Below are 20,702 nucleotides of genomic sequence, written 5' to 3'. Positions count from 1 at the left end.
GGCCAAGCCAACATAATAAAAATGACAATTCTATCCAAATTTATTTACTTATTTGGTGCCCTACCAATCAGACTACCAAAATTTATTTTATAGAGCTAGAAAAAATAAAATTCATTTGGAAGAACAGAAAATTAAGAATATCAAGAGAATCAGTGGGGGAAAATGTGAAGGAAGGTGGCCTGACAGTACCAGATCTCCAACTGTATTACAAAGCAGTAATCATCAAAATAATCTGGCGCTGACTAAGAAATAGAGTGGTGGATCAGTGGAATAAATTAAGTATGTAATATACAGTAGTAAATGACCATAATAACCTAGTGTTTGATAAATGCAAAGATCCAAGCTCTAGGAACAAGAACTCACTATTTGAGAAAAATTGCTGGAAAGCAGTTTGGTAGAAAATAGGTATAGACCAATAGCTCGCACTATGTACCAAGAAAAGATCAAAATGGGAAACGATCAAAAGGGTGTTATTATAAACAAATTAAGGGAGCATGGAACAGTTTACCCGTCAGATCTATGGATCAGGGAAGAGCTTATGATCAAACAAAAGATAGAGGGACACGGGATGTAAAATGGGTAATTTTGATTACATTAAATTAAAAAAAGGTTTTGCACAAAACCAGTGCAGCCAAGATTAGAAGGAAAGCAGGAAACTGGGGGAAAATTTTACAGCAAGTTTCTCAGATGGCCTCAATACTCACATATATAGAGAACGGACTAAAATTTATTAAAATGTGAGTCATTCCTCCATTGATAAATGGTTAAAGGACATGAACAGGCAGTTTTCAGAAGAAATCAAAGCTATTTCTAGTCATATGAAAAAAATGCTATAAATCACTATTGATTAGAGAAATGAAAATTAAAACGGGTCCGAGGTACCATCTTACACCTGTCAGGCTAATATGACAGAAAAGGAAAATGACAAATGTTGGAGGAAATGTGGGAAAATTGGGGCACTAATGTGTGGTTGGTGGAGTTGTGAACTAATCTAACCATTTTGGAGAGCCATCTGGAATTATGCCTAAAGGTCAATAAAACTGTGCATACACCCTTTGACCCAGCAACACCTTTACTGGGTCTGTATCCCAAAGAGATTAAATAAAAAGGAAAAGATCTATGTGTACAAAAATATTTTCGTAGCTCTTTTTGATGGCAAAGAATTGGAAATTGAGGAGATGCCCATAAATTGGGGGATGGCTGAACAAGTTGTGGTACATGATTGTAACAGAATACTATCGAGCTCTACAAAATGACAAGGGGGTTGGTTTCAGAAAAACGTGGAAAGATGTATGTGAACTGATGCAGAGTGAAGTGAGCAGAACCAGGAGAATATTGTATATAGTAACAGTAATTGTATGATGATCAACTGAATGATTTAGCCATTCTCAAGATTGTAATGATCAAAGACAGTTCCAAAGGAGTTATGATGAAAAATGCTGTTCACCCTGAGAGAAAGAATTGATGGTGTCTGAATACAGATTGAAGTATAATTTTTTTCACTTTATTTTTCTTGGATTTTGTTGCTTTTTTGTTGTTGTTTTGTTTTGAACATGGTTAACTGGAAATATGTTTCTCATTACAACCTTAGTATTTTTCCTAAAACAGCACACCTACAGAAGCACTTGCCCACTTAAATGTTATGGAGGTTCCAGTCAATCAGCATTTGTTGAGGGCCTACTATGTGCCAGGCACTGTGCAGTGCACAAGGATACAAGAACAGAGAATGAAACAATTCCTCCTTAGAAGGAGCTTCCATTCCACTGAGGGAGACAAGTATTATATCAGTATATAATATGACGTAAATGTCAAAGGGGTAAATATAGATAAATGCCAGGTAGTTTGAGGGGGGGCATGGTGTGAGGATGTCAGGAATGCCTTGTCTTAAAAGAAGAGAGGGAATTCAGTTCAGGCCAGTAGGGTGGTAAAGGTAGGGAGACACGAGGTGGAGTGTGCCAGGAGCAGAGAAGAGGCCTTTTCGGCTGCATTGACGAGTCTGGAAGGGGTGGAGTGGATGGCCACTAAGTCTGGAAAGATAGGTTGGGGCAGGTTGTGAAGGGCTTACAAAGGGAACAGGGGTTACTCTTCTATCCTCAAAGTGACCGGAAAGCACTGCAGTTGATTGAGTAGGGGAGTGATGTGTTCAGATCTGGATTTAGGTAGCTGTGTGTAGGATCCTGGTGAGCAAGTGTTGGCTAAAACAAACTGCTTTTGAATTAAGCAAACACATGAAAGGGACCTAAAGGTGGGAGGAATTAACTAGTGGGTAGGGGAGCCAAGGGGAAAAGTAACCCAGAGAGTCAGGAGATGAGCTGTTTAGAACTGGTGGAAGCCACAGGAGGGGTAGTAGAGGCATCTCTTAGCCTGAGAAGGCCTCTGGGATGGAGGTAAAAAAGTGCCAAGAATCGAGACTTAAGCATGTTTAGGAGATTTAGGTTAGGCTTATAGATTATAGGTTATCAGTCAAGAAGTTTTGTGCTGATAGATTGCATGTGACAATTGAGTATTTGAAAATTACTCACAATTAAAGACCCTTAAAGAATCATATTAATGGGATTTCTGGTAATTCTGCTTATGCCTGAAGCCATTTCTTAGCCCCACATTGGGCCATCTGCTGTTTGAAGTTATTGTTTGTCCTTCATTCTTGAAGAGGACCATGACATCAGGAAGGTGATGCCGTGACTTGCAAGTGAAGTAGATGTAAGTGAGGGAGTGCTGTGCAAAGTCACCGCCTTACTTTTTCTCTGGAGTGCAAGATATAGATCAGGAGGACTAGAGATGGCCCCAGATGCAGTGGGAGACCTTGACCTTTATAAACTAAGGTCTCTGTTTGACTGAGGCAATGCTCATTCAGTGATTAAGGCTCTGTAAAAAATGAGTTAAATAATGGCCTCTTAAACCTAGTCAAAAAACAAACAAGTTGGGAGGGGAAGACCCTCAGGGTTTCTGGCCAAAATACAAACAATTGCTATTTACATTCACTCTGAGCAATCTGGAGCCCAGACAATGACCAAGCTGAGCTTGGGTTGGGACCTATTGTTGGTCAATCAATGAGAGCCAGAGTGATTTTGGTTTAAGGCTTGGTCCTTAAGAAAGAAATCTAGTCTATAAACCCCAAGATATCTTGGAGAGGTTTCAGGGATCAAAATTTACATTCTTTTGGACACAGCACCCACAGGTGAGGGTATGATACCCTATGTGGGAAGAGAGAGAGGAGGAGAGGAGAGGAGAGAGGAAGGAGGGAACTGTGTTGCCTAACTGGAACTGGCCAGTTGAGTCAGCTTGTACTATTCACAGGTTGTTGTTTGTCCTTCTTTCTCAAAGAGGACCATGACATCAAGAAGGTGATGCCATGACTTGCAAGTGAATTAGATTTAAGTGAGGAGGGCTGTGCAGAGTCACCAGCCTCACTTTCTCCTTTGGAGCCATCTGGGCCCAGTGACAAGATATAGATCAGGACGACTGGAGATGGCCCCAGCTACAGTGGGAGGCCTTGGCCTTTTTAAGTTAAGGTCTTTCCCAGGTTTCAGTTTGACTGAGACAATGCCCATTCAGTGATTAAGGCTACGTAAGAAAAAAGAAAAAAAGTGAGAGTGGAAATGTAGACTGTCATCCTTGGAACAACAGACACCTGAGTTGGCCTAGAGGTGGTGTCCCTAATCTAGCTGGAAGTACACTGCAGTGCCTAAAGATGTTAGGGGCAGATTTCACCTGTTTAAGAGACTCACTCTGTAGAAACTCCCTTCAGCAATGGGACAGCTAACTGGCCTATAACATTTAGTCTTAGCATTGCTTGTGGTTGCACAGCTAATATGAGTTCAAAGTTGGATTTGAACCCATATTTCAAGGCCAGCCTCTAACCATGCCACCTCTCATGCATATAGTTAATATTTAATAAGTATTTGTTGACTTGAATCCCATAACTCTCTGCTTCCCCCCCATGTTAATTGGCCATGCAAGTTAAACACTGTCCCTCTTCAGATATTCTAGGTGCCAGCTGAATTGAACATTCCCTGCCCCTGCTCATCTTGTCCTCTCCTGTCTCAACACTTTTGCTCTCCACCATCTTAAATGCCTGCAGGTGGTTTTCTCTCCTCCCCTCCCCTACCCCATTTCCATCTCCACTCCTTTCCACATTCCTCCCCATCTCTCTCCATCATTCTGTTGGAGTCCCTTCTTTCCTTCAAAGCCTATCTCAGGTTGGACCTCCATAAAGCCTTGTCTGGCCCGCACTTCTCTTACACCTATCCTATTCTCCTAGCATAGTTATTTGGTCACATGAGTTCCTTGCTACCCCTACGCCCCGTTATTAGATTTGTGTTCCTTTAGAATGAGATGTAGATAATGATTATCTTTGTGTTCCTAGTAGTACAGTTTTCCCTTCCACATTGCAACTTTCCCCATCACGATTTGGATATGTTGCAGGGGAGCATAAGAAATTAAATGGGAATATTTTGGGAGTTTTGCCGAAGCTGCAGACCACACACCAAGACCAGTAGACAGCACAGAAAAAGTTTGGAAACTCAGAAATGCATAAAATGTATATATAGTACTATGTAATGTCAACACTTTTTATCTTTTAATAAAAGTCATTCAGACTTCTCTGGCACAAAGGGAGGGCCAAAAATTTTTGCATATATTTTCCAGATGGGAAACAGACCCTAACCCACTATCTATGTGGAAGGGATAACTATAGTTTGGTTCCTTGAAAAGAGCAAGTGTTTAGTAAATGTTTGCCCAATTGAATTAGTATTTAAGGGATTAACTAGATTAAACACAGCCTAGCACCACCTATAGTAATGAACCTTTTCTTTCCTTACCTTGTAGGTGCCTCCTCCATCACTTGCTGTTTTGTGCTGATGGTAGACTGGTGGTGGACTGGTAGACCGATGGATACCATTGTAGCCTAGCACAAATGGTGATCAGAGCTGTAGAGCCTTCTTAGACTTCACATCTAGGGCATAGTACTGCTGTTCCTTTAGGGAATCTACACTTCACTAAAACCTGCACCTAGCCTCTTGGCTGGGGGTGGGTGGATGAGTGAGGTGGACCTCTGAGCAATTGACTTAGCTCTCAGAAGTTCTTTAGCAGCCCTAGAAATGTATGTCCTAGGGAAGTCATAGCCTAATCCAGAGATTTTAGGCTCTTCTCCCAAGTGGAAAGCCTAGAACCAACCAACCCTCTTAGAGACCCTTAGTGACTAGTCTAGGCTAGTGGAGGCCACAGGTCCCAACATCCACTCAAAGATATGGTCAAGAGAATCCTATGGCCAGCGTATACCAAGGAGAGTGTGATCTATCTTTGTGGTTGTGAATGACCGATCAGAGAGCTCCCTTATAATGCCATTTCCTGCATAGACAGCTGGAGGGACTGGTGTAAATTGTTATCCAGTGGTTATTGGAGACATTTAAACTTTGGTATGAGTGTTTGGTGAGACTCTTCTGGACTGTGAATTTTCTTATTTAGAATATCTTCCCAATTACAGTCATTTAAGCCTTTTATTTGAAATACCTTCTCTCAAGGTCCATTATTTTTTCCTTATAGCTTCTTTTTCCTCTAGAATACATCACAGTTCCTCCATGCCCTAGTAGATAGTTCTGCAGATTGCTTTGCAGATTCATTCCCTGATGGCCAGTCTTCTATGGTAGTCAGCATGGTGTAGCTTGGGCTGGTGCTCAGGTGGTCCCCAGGCTCTTTGCCTGGCCTGCACTTTAAAGCCTTTCCAGCTTCCTCAGACTTGAAGAACTTGTTCTCTGAGCCCAGGGTCACCTCTGTTCCTTGATGAGGCATTAGAGCATGACTGTATCACAGGCGGTATAACAGAGAAAGAGGGTAGAACCCCAACCCTGTCTTACGCAGTCCTGGTCATCCTTAACCTCACAGAGTTTCAGTTTCCCCATCTGAAAAGCAAGGATAATGAATGCTGTGTAAGATTTAAGGGGAATATTGTTATTGCTGATACAGTCTCAGCTCCACAGAGAATGTTCATTAAAGGATTTTCTAAAGAAGGGCAAGAGTCATGAAGGCCATAGTGACTAGAGAGCTTGACCTGTAAACCAGGATGACCCCCATTCGAGTCCTGCTGCTGACTGGTGCTGACTGGGGGATGCTGGCCAAATCGCTGCCCCTCCCAGTGCTCCAGGCAGCTAGTTCTGAGTGCACTCACAGCCCTGAGTAGACAGCTCCTTCCCTGGGGTCTCCTTATACCAAGGGCATCACAGGCCTCTCTGCATGCAGGGTCTTAGGCTCCATTACAGTGACATCGTATAGTGCTGCTTTCAGTAACAAAGGGAGAGCGGGCTAATGCTCCTGCTCCACTCAGGTTTTTTTTTTTTATTGCCACCTTCCTGAACACACCATTATGTGCCATCTGTTGCAAAGATAGCTTGTGATCTCACTAGAGTCTGTCGTACTGCCCTTCAGGCAAGTTTCACTTGATCAGAGATACCTCTTTAAAAGGCAAACAAATTACCAAGAGTCTGAGCACAGCAGCCTTTGTCTCTTACCCATCAAGTGGAGAGAGAACAAAAGCTCAGCCCTGTGGAGCCCCTTTAGGTGAGTGTGCTGGTGTGGAGGCTGTCGGCTGTGAGTGGGATGATTACCCCTGCTCCACCAATGGGATGTCAGGGAATCCACAGGGCTGGCTCAGGAGGAGAGATGGAAGTGGTCACTGGCTGTGACTCCAGCACTGCTTTCAGGAATGTTTGATACCTTTACATTTTTCTTGATTTGCTTGTTTCACATCCGAGATCGTTCAGGTTTTTTGTTGTTATTGTTGTTGTTTGGTTTTGATTTTATTTGTTTGTTTTTTAGCATTTCTCTTCTCCAGGCAGAAGGAGGAGTTGAGGATTCAGGGTTTCTTTCTTTTTCAAACTGGGCTTTATTTTATTCAATAAACATGATATTCTTGGTCTTCTGAAAATACCAGGACATAAAAAATATTACTGCTAAGAAACTGCAGTGCATGGTAGAATTAAAATTGCATTTAAGTGTTTAGCGATGGAAAAAACGTCATATTATTTTCCAATATATTTTCATTGCAACAACCATAATTAAATCCTGAACACTATAATCCTAATTAAATGCAGTTTGTAATGTTGCAATGATAACTTGAAGTAGTAGTATTTCTGGGGATGGGGCTCCGTAAGAAGTTAGGGATCATTTAATTTAGCCTTTGCTTGCATCTTACACTATGTCCATTTATGCCAAAGAAAGCCAAATAGTATGTTAAATGTTTGCCAGAGGAATAAGAGATGCTTCGTAAAACTGTTCTGTGGATGAATTTTTTTTTCACTAGTGAAATAGGAAATGTAAATTACTTGGTTGCTTAATTTTTATGAGTGCTCACAATGCGCTGGGTGCTAAATGCCAAGCCCTTGGCCCACTAGGAAATTATGTTCTTAGTAAATAAGGCAAGTTTGTTTTTCTTTAACCACCTATCGCCATCTGTTTCTTTTAGTTTGAATCTCCTATGTACATTGCAAAAGAGTTATTTATTATCGTTGGTAGAGGAGCTTTCGGAAGGTAGAAAATCCCATCTTTCCTGTGTTCTCTAAAGCATATCATGAAGTGCCTTATGTTTGGGGAGATCCAATACCTGTTCCTGAAAGATGCCAGGAGGCGATTAGGCAGATAAGAAGTGGGAAGTATTCCAGGCATGCAGGACAATGGGAGAAATTTGTGTTGTACTTTTAAGATATATTATCTTGAAAAACATATTTCTAATGAGAAATGAAAGGAAATTACTCTTTCAGCAAAGCTCTTTATTTTTAAAATGGCATTGTCTTTGAGTGTGAGGGACAGCTGTTTTTTAAATGACACTGTTGCCTTTGCTGTATAGTGTCTTATCTCAGTGATTCCATGTATCAAATTTAAACTAATTTAGATTTTTTAAAGATGCTGTACTGGCCAAAGCACTTTGAAATTCAATGAATGGACGCAAGCAAAGACAGGGAGGCTTTGGCCTCAGGAAGAGTTAGAGAGGTTTCTTGGTTATAATCTTCCTGGAGAAGGGCATAGGAAGGATGTTCTTCAAGGGTGTGGGGGCGTGGGGCCTGCGATGTGCTGTGATTGTGTCTTAGGAATTGTCTTGTAAGCTGGGCTACTTCTCCAAAGAGAATATTCCCTGGAGCATAGGGTGAGGGAGGGATGAGATTACTTGAAATGTCATCTAGACTTTAAGGTAGATATGGAATACCTACCTGGGGTCTGGAGGGTGCTTAAGGAGAGGTCCACTGTTCTTTGCCTCTGTCTCTCTGTCTCTGTCTGTGTCTCTCTGTCTCTGTTTCTGTGTGTCTCTCTTCGTCTCTGTCTCTCTATTTCTTGAACATTTATTATTGCCATTTGGGTTTATATCCTAGACTTGACCCTGCCCACCTTCACTTCCCCCTCTCCCATGTTGAGCCCTCCCTTGTCACAAAGAACAACAAATCTGGCAACATAAATACCTACCCCTTTCCATTCTCTCCCTAGCCCCTTCCTGCTGAGAAGATGAAGGCAGCCTCATTCTTTCTTTCTCCAGGGTGGAGATTGTGCCTTCCAGTCAAGCAGTTTTTAATTAGTTCTGCCACCCTTTCCCTGATTGTGCTTGTGGAGATGGGCGCCTCCTTCCTTCAGTTTTGATTTCTTTCTTCTTTATCACTTCATACAGTGGCCCCTGTTTCTCTGAATTCCTCTTAGTTTTTTCATTTCGGGAGATCACGTTGCCTTACATTGGTATACCACACTTTGCTGGACCGTTCCCCCCCGTCCCTCTCTCTCTTTAGTCTTATCCCTTTAGGTCATGGAGCCGTTTTCCTCTTGTCTGCATGGTAGTCTTCCCACCTATATTACTCTTTCCTTGTGCTCAGTTCTTTAGGAGCCGTGATGCTCTATGTGAACGACGGACTTATATTTATAGCTGGTTCAATAATGCAGATCTCAGTATAATTTAGAGAATAACTGCTTTCCCAGTATTTTTCTCCCTGTGAATGTCTGTTTTTCCTCTCAGATATTTTCTTTTCTAACTGTTCAAGTTGAGTCTCATTTTATTTCTCCTCTAAATTATGGAGGGAAGGAAAGGAGTAAAGCATGACTGAAGTGAAAAGCCTGGGTTTGCATGTGAAAAAGAGAACATAAAAATCACAAACTGATAAATAAAGCTCACTGACTTTCAGCGCCCCACCCCCCCAATACTATTTCTCTCCTCCCTGCAGCTGTGGGGGAACCTGTTACTCATTAGGCTTTCTTGGCATTCCTTCTGTTGAAGTTCAGTGCAGGACATGCATGGCACACCAGCTTCCCGGTTTCTCTATGATGGCACTGTACTAGGAGGAGAGCATTTCTCTTTTCATGACTCGGGAGTCAAGAAGCACCAAATAAAGTTTACCTTGTGTTTCTTGACTCATACATCATGAAAAGAGAAATAATGTTCTTCTCCTAGTACAGTAATATTACAGAGAAACTGGAACCTGATCTGCGATGGCCGGTGTCACCATCATTGAACTGTGGGCTTGGTTGGGGAGCAGCTCACAGCTCATCCGTGGCCATAATCACAGGTTTTTGATAGTGTATTAATATTAGCTTCGTTCTTATATCTCATGTTATCTGCACTTCTGAACCACCCTATTTCACTATAATTGTCAAAGGAGACGATTTTGAAATTTGGATCCACATGTGCACAGACTTATTGTTGTGATGCTCCTCCCCCCATAGCATAATTGTTGACCCTTCTCATTTTTATCTTTCTCAGCCCACATGTGTAAGGCCAGACCTTTGATCCTTGATACATGTCCTTGTGTCTCCTAGTTCCACAAGAATATTATCTGAATCCAGTTACGTTGAAACTTTAAAATTAATAGTGCCATTTTTTTAGATAGTAATCTTAGTTGGTATAAAGTGTCACATTAAGAAGTCATGCTCATTACAAATGCAACATTTTTATTAAGCAAATGCTTGGGTTAGTGGTATAGAAAGCAGGCTCTGCACAGCTTTGCCTACTTAGTGGCACCTGAAGCTCAGTTATCTGCGTTGCTTTGGCAGCAGGTTCAGAATGTCTTTTAGATGTGACTGACTCCTTAATAGGGCTTATAGTGATTTTCTGCTATGATCCTTTTTTTTAATGTTGGTGGATGCCTATTAAGACCACAAAGGAGCTTAGAATCTACAATGTTATAGTTGGGGTGACCTTAAAGATCTTTTAGGCCAATCCTCTCATTTTTCAGATGAGAAAACTGAGGTCCAGGGAAGTAAATGACTTGCCCACAGTCATACATTTAGTCCATGGTAGAGCCATAGCTGGAATACGCATTTCATGGAATTCAGTCCTGTGTTTTATTTTTTCCTAACGCCCCATTTTGTTAGAGTGTCTTTGAAATGTCTCAGACTTGGGTAAAGGGACTGCTGCAGTCAGACCCAGTTTCTTCAACTCTATCTAAGTCATTTTGGACATAAAGAGAGAGAAAACAGAATGGGAATGTATTATAGGCCAGAGAAGCTTATGGCTAGAATAAAAATTGATAGGGCAAAGAGTGCAATTAAAACCCTTCTCCTGCTTCACTGAGAGATCTCTAATAAGCAAACATAGAATCAAACAGATTGAGGATGGTGTTTTTTTTAATGACATAAAATTGTTGCCCGTGAGGTTTTTGGCTGACATCATCAATCTAATTTTACTTAATGGCTGTGATGGCCTACAAATTCAGAAGTGCAGAGAATATTGCAGTAAGTTACTGAGCTGTCAAATCCTGTCATCTGTCATCTTTTATGTAAATAGAGGATTTGGTTTCTAAACTGTCAGGAACAAGTAAGTGGGACCCTTCAAGGTTTTATTTGGTCGTGCTTGAGTAATTCAATTCAGAGGCATCTAAACATAGTAAATTAAAAAGAAAACCAATACTAAAGTGATGCATCTTTCACATGCATAACCTAGCGAAAGAATCTATAGATTTTCCTTCTTTCAGCCTGAGAGCCCTTGAGATATGTCAGGCATTTATAGTGATGTAAGCCCTACTTGTATATGCCAAAGTCAATGACTCACACCTTTGCCAAATAATACATTGCTTCTTGGATAGCTTTTTACCTTGTTGCAAATTTACCTTTGGTTGATTCAAGAAATATTTGAGTGCCTGATATGTGCAAAGCATTGTGCCAAGCACTGTGGGGGATACAAAGCTGAATGATTGGTATGCTCCCATTAGGTATAATGATCTCATAGATTAAACTGCCTCTTCTTTTTCTCCCTTGCTCAGTTGAAGCATTTAAAAATATTTATCTTTTATTTGAGCTGTCTGGGGAAGGTAAAGGAAAGGACAAGATTGGTTTTAAAAATAAGTAGAGATTGCTGAAGAGGTCAGCAGTTCATTCAGAGACCATTGAAATACTTATGTGCCAAGAATAGAGTAGAGATAGACAACCCAATGACCCAGCTACTGGGGTAAGGACCCACTATCTGACAAAAGATTTCTGAGCAAACTGGAAAACATTCTGGCAGAAACTAGATTCAGACCATCATCTCATACCACATGCCAAGAAAAACTCCAGACAGATACGTTGTTTATACATGAAAGGCCACAACAAGGAAGAATCCTATTCTGGATCTGATTTTCACTCAGAGAGAAAAATTAATTGCTGAGGTAGAAATGATGACTTGGAATTGGAAGTTGAGGGGATGCCAATCAATTGGAAATGGCTGAACAAGTTGTGGTATATGAATGTAAGGGAATACTATTGTGCTATAAGAAATGATGAGGAGGCGGACTTCAGAAAAACCTGGAAAGACTTATATGAACTGATGCTGAATGAAGTGAGCAGAACCAGGAGAACATTGTACACAGAAACAGCCACGTTGTGCGATGACTGACTTTGATAGACTTAGTTCTTTTCAACAATGCAAGGATCTAAGACATCTCCAAAAGTCTCATGATGGAAAATGCTATCCACACCCAGAGAAAGAACTGTGGAGTCTGAATGCAGATAGAAGCATACTATTTGCTGTCCTTTTTTTTTTTTTTTTTTTTTTGGGTTGTTGGGTTTTGATTCTTCTTTTTCGTGGTCCCTTCCATTGGTTCTAATTCTTCTTTACATCATGACTAACATGAAAATATGCTTAATATGAATGTATAAGTAAAGCCTATATCAGATTGCACACCATCTTGGGGAGGGGGGAGTAGAGGGAGGAGGAGAAAATTTAAAATTCAAAATGTTATGGAAGTGAATGTTGAAAACTAAAAATTAATAAATTGTTTAATAAAAAAAGAAATGATGACTTGGGAGTGGGATGGTAAGTGGCTATTCCATCTGTGATATAGAAAGAGAGAGAATTCAGGCATAGTCTGACATGTACCCTATAATTCCTGTTCCTTGTGGGTTCCTCCACTATTTGAAGGAATAAATTATCAGAAGTTTGGATAATTGTGAATTGCTACTATGTCATGCCACTGTGTCAGACTTTGTAACTTGTTTCTCAAACTCTATATCTATCTCCTCCTCCTATCCAGGTGATCTCAGTATATTGCAAAGGCTTCCTCATGTGGTCTTTATAGCGTGAAAGCTTTTCTTTCCGTATAGTCTAGAAATTAGGAGTATTTGGTGTGGTGATATTTATTTAAAACATTGTTGTTAACTTTGATAGGCTTATAGAATCTGATGGATGCATGATCAACCATGATTCCAGAGTACTCGTGGTGAAAAATGTGATAGACGAAATAAGCAGAATGAAACATGTTTTTGGACATGGCCAGTATGGGAATTTATTTTGCTTGTTTTACTTAATTTATTAAAAGGATTTTGTTTTTCTTATTTCCTTTTACTAGTTGAGGTGGGGGACGGGGTAGGTAGGTGGGAAGAACATAGGTGAATATAAAGGGCTGAAGCCAGAAAGTGTGAGAACTGCTGCTGTATGCATTAGTGGCCATACAACCTTTGCTGGAAAGGCTTCTAGTGAGGGGAAGCCCACTAGGTGTTATTCTTTTGCATAGTTTACATTGTCAGGAAATTTCTCCTTACGTCAAATATGAATCTACATCTTCCTCTTCCATCCTTTCTTCCTACTTCTGTTCTCTTGGCCCAAGTAAGACAAATATAACCCCTTCTTCAGGTAACTTGAGGACAGACATCGTGTCCTCCCTACCTTTCCTTCTTCAGCCTAAGCATCCTCAGTTCCTTCAACCAACCTTACTATGACAATGTTTTAAAACCCCTCATTATCCTGGTTGTCCTAGGATAAATTTCTTGCCAGTTTATCAGCATCCTTCCTAAAATTTGGTGTGGTAAACTGGAACCCTGTGTTCTCTGTGTGATTTGATTAGGACAATGTAGGAATACTCTCCTTTCCTTAGCCCTGGATATTGTGGTTGTCTTCATATAGCCAGAGTTGTCATAGGGAAGGAATTCCTAGCTAAATATACTCCCTCCAACAATGCATTTTTACCTCTTACCTTGGGGCAGCTAGGTGGCGCAGTAGATAGAGCACTGGCTCTGGAGTCAGGAGGACCTGAGTTCAAATCCAGCCTTAGACACTTACTAGCTGTGTGACCCTGGGCAAATCACTTAACCCCAATTGCCTAACCAAAAACAAAAACAAAAAACCTCTTGCTTTAGAGCACTGAGAGGTTACTCGGTATGTGTCAGTAGGTCTTCCTGATTCCCAAGCTGGCTCTCTTCCCACTCTTATCATGCTTTGTCATTAATGAATGAATGAAATGGAGTTTTTCTTGAAGGTCTGACTATTGAAGCAAAACCATTTGTTTTGTTAGATGCTGCAAATTCTGGTGTCTAACCCTAACCCTTTAATAAAAGGCCAAAAGATGATTTGTCAGGTCCTTTCTACCATCTTCATACTTTAAAAAATACTGTTAATTTGTTTCACAAGATTGAAAGAGAAATATCATTTGTGTAAGGTTCTTATTGAAACAGTAAATGGATGTAAATGCTGATTAATAATCAGGAGATTTTTTTTTCCTATGATGTTTCTGTCATTAATGATCTTGTGAATTATTGGTTTGCATGAATTTCTTTGTTGACTATAACAGCTGGGCTTGCTGTAGAAGTCTCACATTTCAGGGGAGGGGTGAAAGGAGCCTGGAATCAAAGATCTAAAGTTGGAAAGGCCCTCCAGGGAGCTCTGATCCAACCTTCAGTACTTTTTTGGTGAAAAAATGAGGTCCCAGTGTGATGAAGCTTCTTGGCCAAGGTCACCCAGGCTTTTGGTGTCAGAAGTGGGATTTGAGTCTCCAGAGGCACTGATTTTTTCCACTTTACCAGATTCCCGTGTGTTTTAACAGTATTGGTTCCTACAAGACCACCTTTTTCTGTCTCCATCCTGAAATTTGGTGATCCTTATTTTCCATTTAAACATTTTTTAATATAAAATTATTTTTTAAAAATTCAACTACTAACTCCCCCCCTTCCCCCGCTGATTTTTCTATTATTTTAATGTTAGTATTGCTGTTGGCATAGATTGAATAATTTTTATAATGGGAAAATAGTTGCTAAAAAATATTGAGTCCTTCTCCCTACCTGAGTACTTCCAGATACATATATGGCAAAAATCTGTAATTCCTGAAATTTTCTGGCTTTCTAATAAAGAAATTCAGGTTAAGAAACAAAATGATTTCTTAGTATTCTATTGTTTTCCTTATGGCTAAAGCAAAGAGTATTGGTTTTGATGTCAGGAGACATATGTTTAAGTTCAGCTCTGCCACTCAGCTGTTTGAAGTTAGAGAAGTCACTTTTCCTTTGCCTCATTTTCCCCATCTGTAAACTGAGAATAATAATAATTATACTACCTACCTCATAGGCCTGTTTTGAGTGTCAAATGGCATACACTCAAATATATAAATGTCTTCATAATTTTTGTGTGTAATCAAACATCTCCTGACATATTTTAAGACCTCATTGCTGTGTGGAGGTGATTCTGAGATCTAGAAAGCTATATTAGTGGAACTTAAGTTTACTGTGTAGAAAAGACTTGGAGTGTGTATCTGTCATCAAAGGATCAGCCTAGCTAAGTAGATTTTATTTTAACCACAGTCAGCAAACATTTGTTGAATTCCCCTGTATTCTAGACACGGTACTAGTTTCTGGGGTTACAGATATAAAAAATGAAAAAAATCCTGCTCTGAAGGAGCTTATTCTTTATTGGGTGAAATAGCATGTGTACATATATATGTATATACATATATCAATATATACACAGAACAAATTCAAAATAAACTATGTTTAGGCAATTAGAAAGAGAGTGTACTAGGAGTTGAGGGTGTCAGGAAAGCCTTTCTGTGGAAGGTAGGGCTTGAGTTGAGCCTTGAAGGGGAAAAGGAGCTCTATGAGACAAGAGGTGAGGAAGGAAGACTTTTCCTGTCATGGGGGATGGCCATAGTTAAGGCAGAGGAGGTGGGTGATTGAATGCTAAGGGTTGAGAACTGAGAGAAGGCCAATTTGGCTAGGCAGAATATGGGAAGTGAAGTAACACATAATGAGGCTGGAATAATAGGGTGGGGCCAAGTTGTGAACAACTTGAAAAGCCAAACAGATATTTTATCCTCCAGGCAAGAGGGAGCTCCTGGAGTTTATTAAGTAGGAGAATGGAGGATGAACTCACTGTGACTTAGTGGAGAATCATGACTCTTTGAGCATTTATTAAATGTTTGCTTAGTTCCAGACACTTATTAAGCCCTAGAAACTCCCCTGCCCCCCCAAAAAAGACAGTCTCTGCCCTCAGGAAGCTTATAATCTAATGAGAGAAGATAATACACAGAAGGCAGGTGAAAAGAGGAGAAAGGGAAATGTAGAGGGCTCATGATGACAAACCCCAGAGGAATACAGTCTCCGTTGGGTGGAAGATGAAAAGATGACTGGTAGGGTGGGGCGTTGCTCCTTAAATGGAGATTCTGATAGGGGCTCTCCCTCTCTGCTCTCTCCAGTCAAAGGGAGGGACCCCAGGACAGGAGATGCTGATGAGGTGGGAAGACCAGGGCTGACCAGATCTTGCCTTGTTGAGGTTTCTGAAGCGTGATGGTGAAGGAGTGCAGCCTTAGCTAGGTGGGAAATGAAAGCCCATTTTGGACTGACATGTACCAATGATTGTCTTTTCTATTTTGTTTCAGGTAGCTGCCAACACTAGTCCTGGTATGCTGGGCATCTTTCCATCTTGGATTCGTATAGAACACCAACGTAAGGTATTTTCTGATGCTTCACCCCTTTAAGGCGCCAGCTGAGAAGAGAGGGAATTGTTGCTGATATAGTTAAAGCTGCTGAAACTGTCTGAATTCTTTTTCTGAGCTCTAAGAGGAGTTAAGTAGCTATAGAATTGGTTTATTTGAAAGAGAGGGAAAATATCTTACTATAGTATAGAGTGCTTCGTTTTGAGGAGTGAGGAATATACTTATTTCCTCTCCGTGGGACAACATACATAAACCAACAAGTTCTTAGCCTGTGTTGCACCTCACTAGCAAGAGACCCTTATGGAAAATAGCCTGCAGATGATTTCTAGAATATTCGTTGATGTCAAATGATTCAAAACAACTTAATGCAGTACTAACTGAAATAGAGGTCCCATGGTATTATGGGAAGACTCAAATCAAACGTTTATTAAGCATTTACTGTACGCCAGGCACTATGCTAAGCCCTGGAGAAGCAAAGACAAAAGTAAAATAATCGCTGCCTTCAAGGAGCTTCCATTCTAACGGGGGAGATACATGCACGCACACACACACACACACACACACACACACACGCCCAGAAATATATATGTATGTATGTACATAGTTTGCTCCTGTATATGTGTGTGTATTTGTGTATGTGTATATATACACACATATATGGATATATTACATGTGTATATACATACATACATACAAGGCCTAAAGTGACCTTGGATGGAAGGGAAGGCACTAGCCCTGGGGAGACTAGGAAAGGTCTTCTGTGGAATGTGGCCCTTGAGTGGCATCTCCAGGGAAACCAGGTATTCTCAGAGATGGAGGTGAGGAGGAGAGCCTTTCAGCTGGGGGATGGCCAGGGCAAAGGCACGGAAATTGGAGCGTCATGGGTGAGGAATAGTAGGGCCCATATGACCAGAAGTTATATGTAAGGCAAACAGGAAGTTAGGAAGAGGACTGAGTGTGACGAGTTTTAAAATGTGAAACAGAGGAGTTTGTATTTGATCCCAGACCCCAGTTGTAGGGAGCCCCTAGAATCTGTTGAATAGAAGGGAGAGACAAGGGAACACGGTTCGACCTGCGTGGCCAGAGCTGTGCTGTGGGAACATCATGTCTATCTGAGGAAGAGAAGCTGGAGTCAGGAGGATGTTGTAATAGCCTAGGCTGGAGATGATGAAGGTCTGAACTACAGTGGTGGCTGTATGAATGCTAAGAAAGGACACGTTCAGGAGATGTAGAGGTATAGATGACAAGATTTGGCAACTGATGGCATCAGTGGGATAAGAGGAAGTAAGTAATCAAGGGTGATAGTAAAGTTGCAAACCGACGTGATTCAAAGGATGGTAGTGCCCTCCGCAGTACAATTTTAGAAGATCAGAGGGCTAGGAGGGAAAGATACTAAATTCTTTTTTGGAAATGTCCATTAGAGCAGGGCATCTTAAACTTCTTCTGCTCGATATCCCTTTTCCTGTTTGGCAGTTCATTGAGTTGCGTGGTCTGAGGGTGTGTGTGGTGCAAAGTGCACCTGTGTTCAGAACCTAGGCTGCAGCGAATGCAACAGGCTGCCAGAAACACCTCGGATTCATTACACGTTTGATTTTTAATTAATTTTTGACTGTTGCATGTTCAGAAATCTTCTACTGTTGCCAGGTTTTTCGCAACCCCATATGGGGTCTCAACTCGACCCACAGTTTAAGAAGCGTTGCATTAGAGAGCTGGTAATGTAGAATTGAGGCTGGATACCTAGATCCGATCTGAGCGTCATCTGCATAGAGATGTTAAGCTGCCTAGATGTGGGAGCTGGCCATTGCTGCTGCTTCTGCTGAGGTTCAAGGGTGTTACTCAGTGGCACCTGCTTTGCCCCTATCCCCTTCTGGGGCTCAAGTTTAGGGTAGCCCTCGCTGAGATTGGGAGAGGCCAGCATTGGGCATCTCCAGCTTCCCCTGGCTTCCCTCAAGTCTCACCTCCTGCCGGAGGCTTTTCCCAGTCCCCTCAGCTGCTGATGCCCTTCCTTCTGAAATCACCTTCCATTTCCTCACTGTCTCCCATACGTATGTACTTAGTTATACTCATATTGTCTCCCCACTTTTAAAATGGGATCTTTTGAGGGCAGGCACTGTTTTTGCCTTTCTTTGTATCTCCAATGCTTAGCACAGTGCTTGATATGCAGTAAACACTTAATAAATGCTTGCTGACTTACTGATTCACTTCCCTGGCCTGGATATGCTCCTTGAAGCAGAGATGACAGAAACCATCACATTAGACCAAGTGTAGATGGAGGGGAGCCATTCTAGAGGTGATGCAGTGTGAGGGTGTTGAGGGACTGAGAGCTGAGGTATCTGTAGAAGGAGAAGATACCAAAGGCTGAAAAAGGCCTTGGAATTCCATACCAAAAATGGTGACCAGAAGACAATCAGTAACTACCAGCATGTGTTCACATTGTCCTGTCTCTACGAAGTCTTTGTGAGAGTCTGCTCTGCATGAATTGAGGCCATCCTCAGTGAGGGTATTAATAGGGGACATGCAGCTCTTTGGTTTTTAAAAAAAAAAAAAAAAAAGGACCTTATCTTTACCACTTCACAATCAAGTGAAAGAGTGAGTAGAAAACACAAGATCCACGTGCTTATTATTTATTGATTGTGGAACTCGAACAGAATGCTTCCATGCAGGCTGTCGTACAAGAGGACTCTCAGCCATATGTCAGATTCCTCATAAGATAAAACAACAGAAATAACGCTGCTTTGTGACCCTCTGGTAATAATCCCGGGCCAGGTGAGGTATTCACTCCTGTGATGGTTGAGTTCCAGGGCAGAGTCTAGCTTGAGGGATTTCCCTGTGGATGACAATGTCCTCTGCGTGTTCCTCTTTGGAGGTGAGATGCTGCTGCTTGCATCAAACTCCAGAACATTCCAGAGCTTCCTGGGAAAGATCTATAATCACTTAAAAGATTTTGGCCTGTCCATCTGCACGAGAAAGATCAAGTAAATGAAGGTCTCTTGCTCAGATTTTGGTATGTATTTGTATGAATAGCCTATAGAAGTTTCTAGTAGTATATATTTCTGGGCCAGAGAGAAGGAGGAGAGTGGGCCGGGTTATTTTTAGAAAATTATGGAGTTATTTTTTTACTATATATGTATTTTACTATATATGTAAATTTTTTTACTATATATGTATTTTACTATATATGTAAATTTTTTTTCTATATATGTATACCAGCATCTGTGGTTGTGGATATAGCAATCCTTAGAAGAAAATTTATGTCTGAGCACTCTAACCAAAGTTAAACAGAAAAAAATGAGCTTAACATGTGATTTTTAAAAACTAGAAAAACAAATACTTCCGAAACAAGCACAGAAGTGGAAATTTTGAGAATTGTAAATGGAAAGAACTGGCTTTTTAAAATCTTTTTAAAAAAATCTTTCATTTTTATATCCCCTTCAATATTAAATATGCCTCTTCACTCAGGGAGCCATCCCTTGTAACAAAGAATTAAAAAAAGAAAGAAAAACCTAAGCAAAACTTCAGCAAAACTAACCAAAACATGAATTGCTTCTGACAATCAGTAAGTCTGGTCAAGCCAGCAAGCATCTGTGAAGTGCCTATTATGTGCCAGGCTCTGTGCCAAGCATGGGGGATCCAAAGAAAGGCTAGAACTTGGTTTTTACCTTTAAGTAGTTCACATTCTCATGGGGGAGAGAACATGCAAAAACAGTGTAAATAGTGTCAGTGGAAGGTGATCTTAGAAGGAAGGTGTCAGCAGTGGAGTGGGGCTGGGGGCCTGGGAAAGGCCCCCTGTAGAAGGTGGGATTTGAGCTGAATCTTGAAAGACACTAGAAGTAGTTGAGGGGGGACAGTGGCTGCAAAGTCATGAATGTGGGAGATGGAGTATCGTGGAAGAGGGACAGCAAGTAGGCCTGTGTTTTCCTGGGCATCTCTGGGGATGCTTTGGAGAAGGCAGCGTTCTTTCCTGGTGGTTTTTTGAGAAACTGATCCAGGACTCTGGCGTTGGTCTTGAAGGAGCATTTCCGAATGAGGAGACAGGAACTCTGGACTTCATATCACAGGCAAACCACCTTGCCTCTGAGCCTCAGGAAGACTCTAAAATAAAGGCATTGAGGCAGACTGTAGTTAAGCAAGTAGTTCTTAAATGCTTGTTTTGGTGTAAAGCACTTTGCAAGATGCAGCCACTACAAGACAAGAATGCCAGAGCTCCTGCCCTTAAGGAATGTGTGTTTCATTGGTCACTCCTATGTACACAGAGAAGCCAATACAAGATAATATGAGGAGAGAGAGAGGAAGCCTGCTCCCTGGGGACATCCAGAAAGATTTCATGGTGTCTGAGCAGAGCCTTAAAGGCATCGAGGGTTTCAAACAGGAAGAGGCAAAGAAGCGAGCTTTCCAGAGGAGATAGAATAGCCTGTAGAAGGATCAGAAATGACCAAGAAAAATTGGAGTTTGGGGATCGGTAATGGGTCAGCTTGGCTGCAATGTGGCCAAGAGGAGGAGGATGTTCTATGTGATCAGGCAGTCTGGAAAGAAGGAGCTAATTTGGGGGGGGGGGGGCTTTAA

At 41.2% G+C, this 20,702-nt stretch overlaps 1 protein-coding gene across 5 annotated transcripts in view; it reads left to right on the top strand.

The window, feature by feature from the left end:
• Positions 1-20,702, top strand: part of PEAK1 (pseudopodium enriched atypical kinase 1) — a 278,957-nt gene that overhangs the window by 36,841 nt on the left and 221,414 nt on the right. For 4 of the 5 annotated variants that reach the window (XM_027840535.1, XM_027840537.1, XM_027840538.1 and 1 more), the window contains exon 2: positions 16,083-16,154. The gene's annotated coding sequence lies outside the window, so the exon portion shown is untranslated. The remainder of the gene's footprint in view (positions 1-16,082; positions 16,155-20,702) is intronic. The other variant, XM_027840539.1, reaches the window with a different exon arrangement.

This window comes from Vombatus ursinus, unplaced genomic scaffold, assembly GCF_900497805.2.
Source record: "Vombatus ursinus unplaced genomic scaffold, bare-nosed wombat genome assembly UNPS02014847.1, whole genome shotgun sequence".
Lineage (NCBI taxonomy): Eukaryota > Metazoa > Chordata > Mammalia > Diprotodontia > Vombatidae > Vombatus > Vombatus ursinus.
This window is presented reverse-complemented; position numbering and strand designations above follow the sequence as displayed.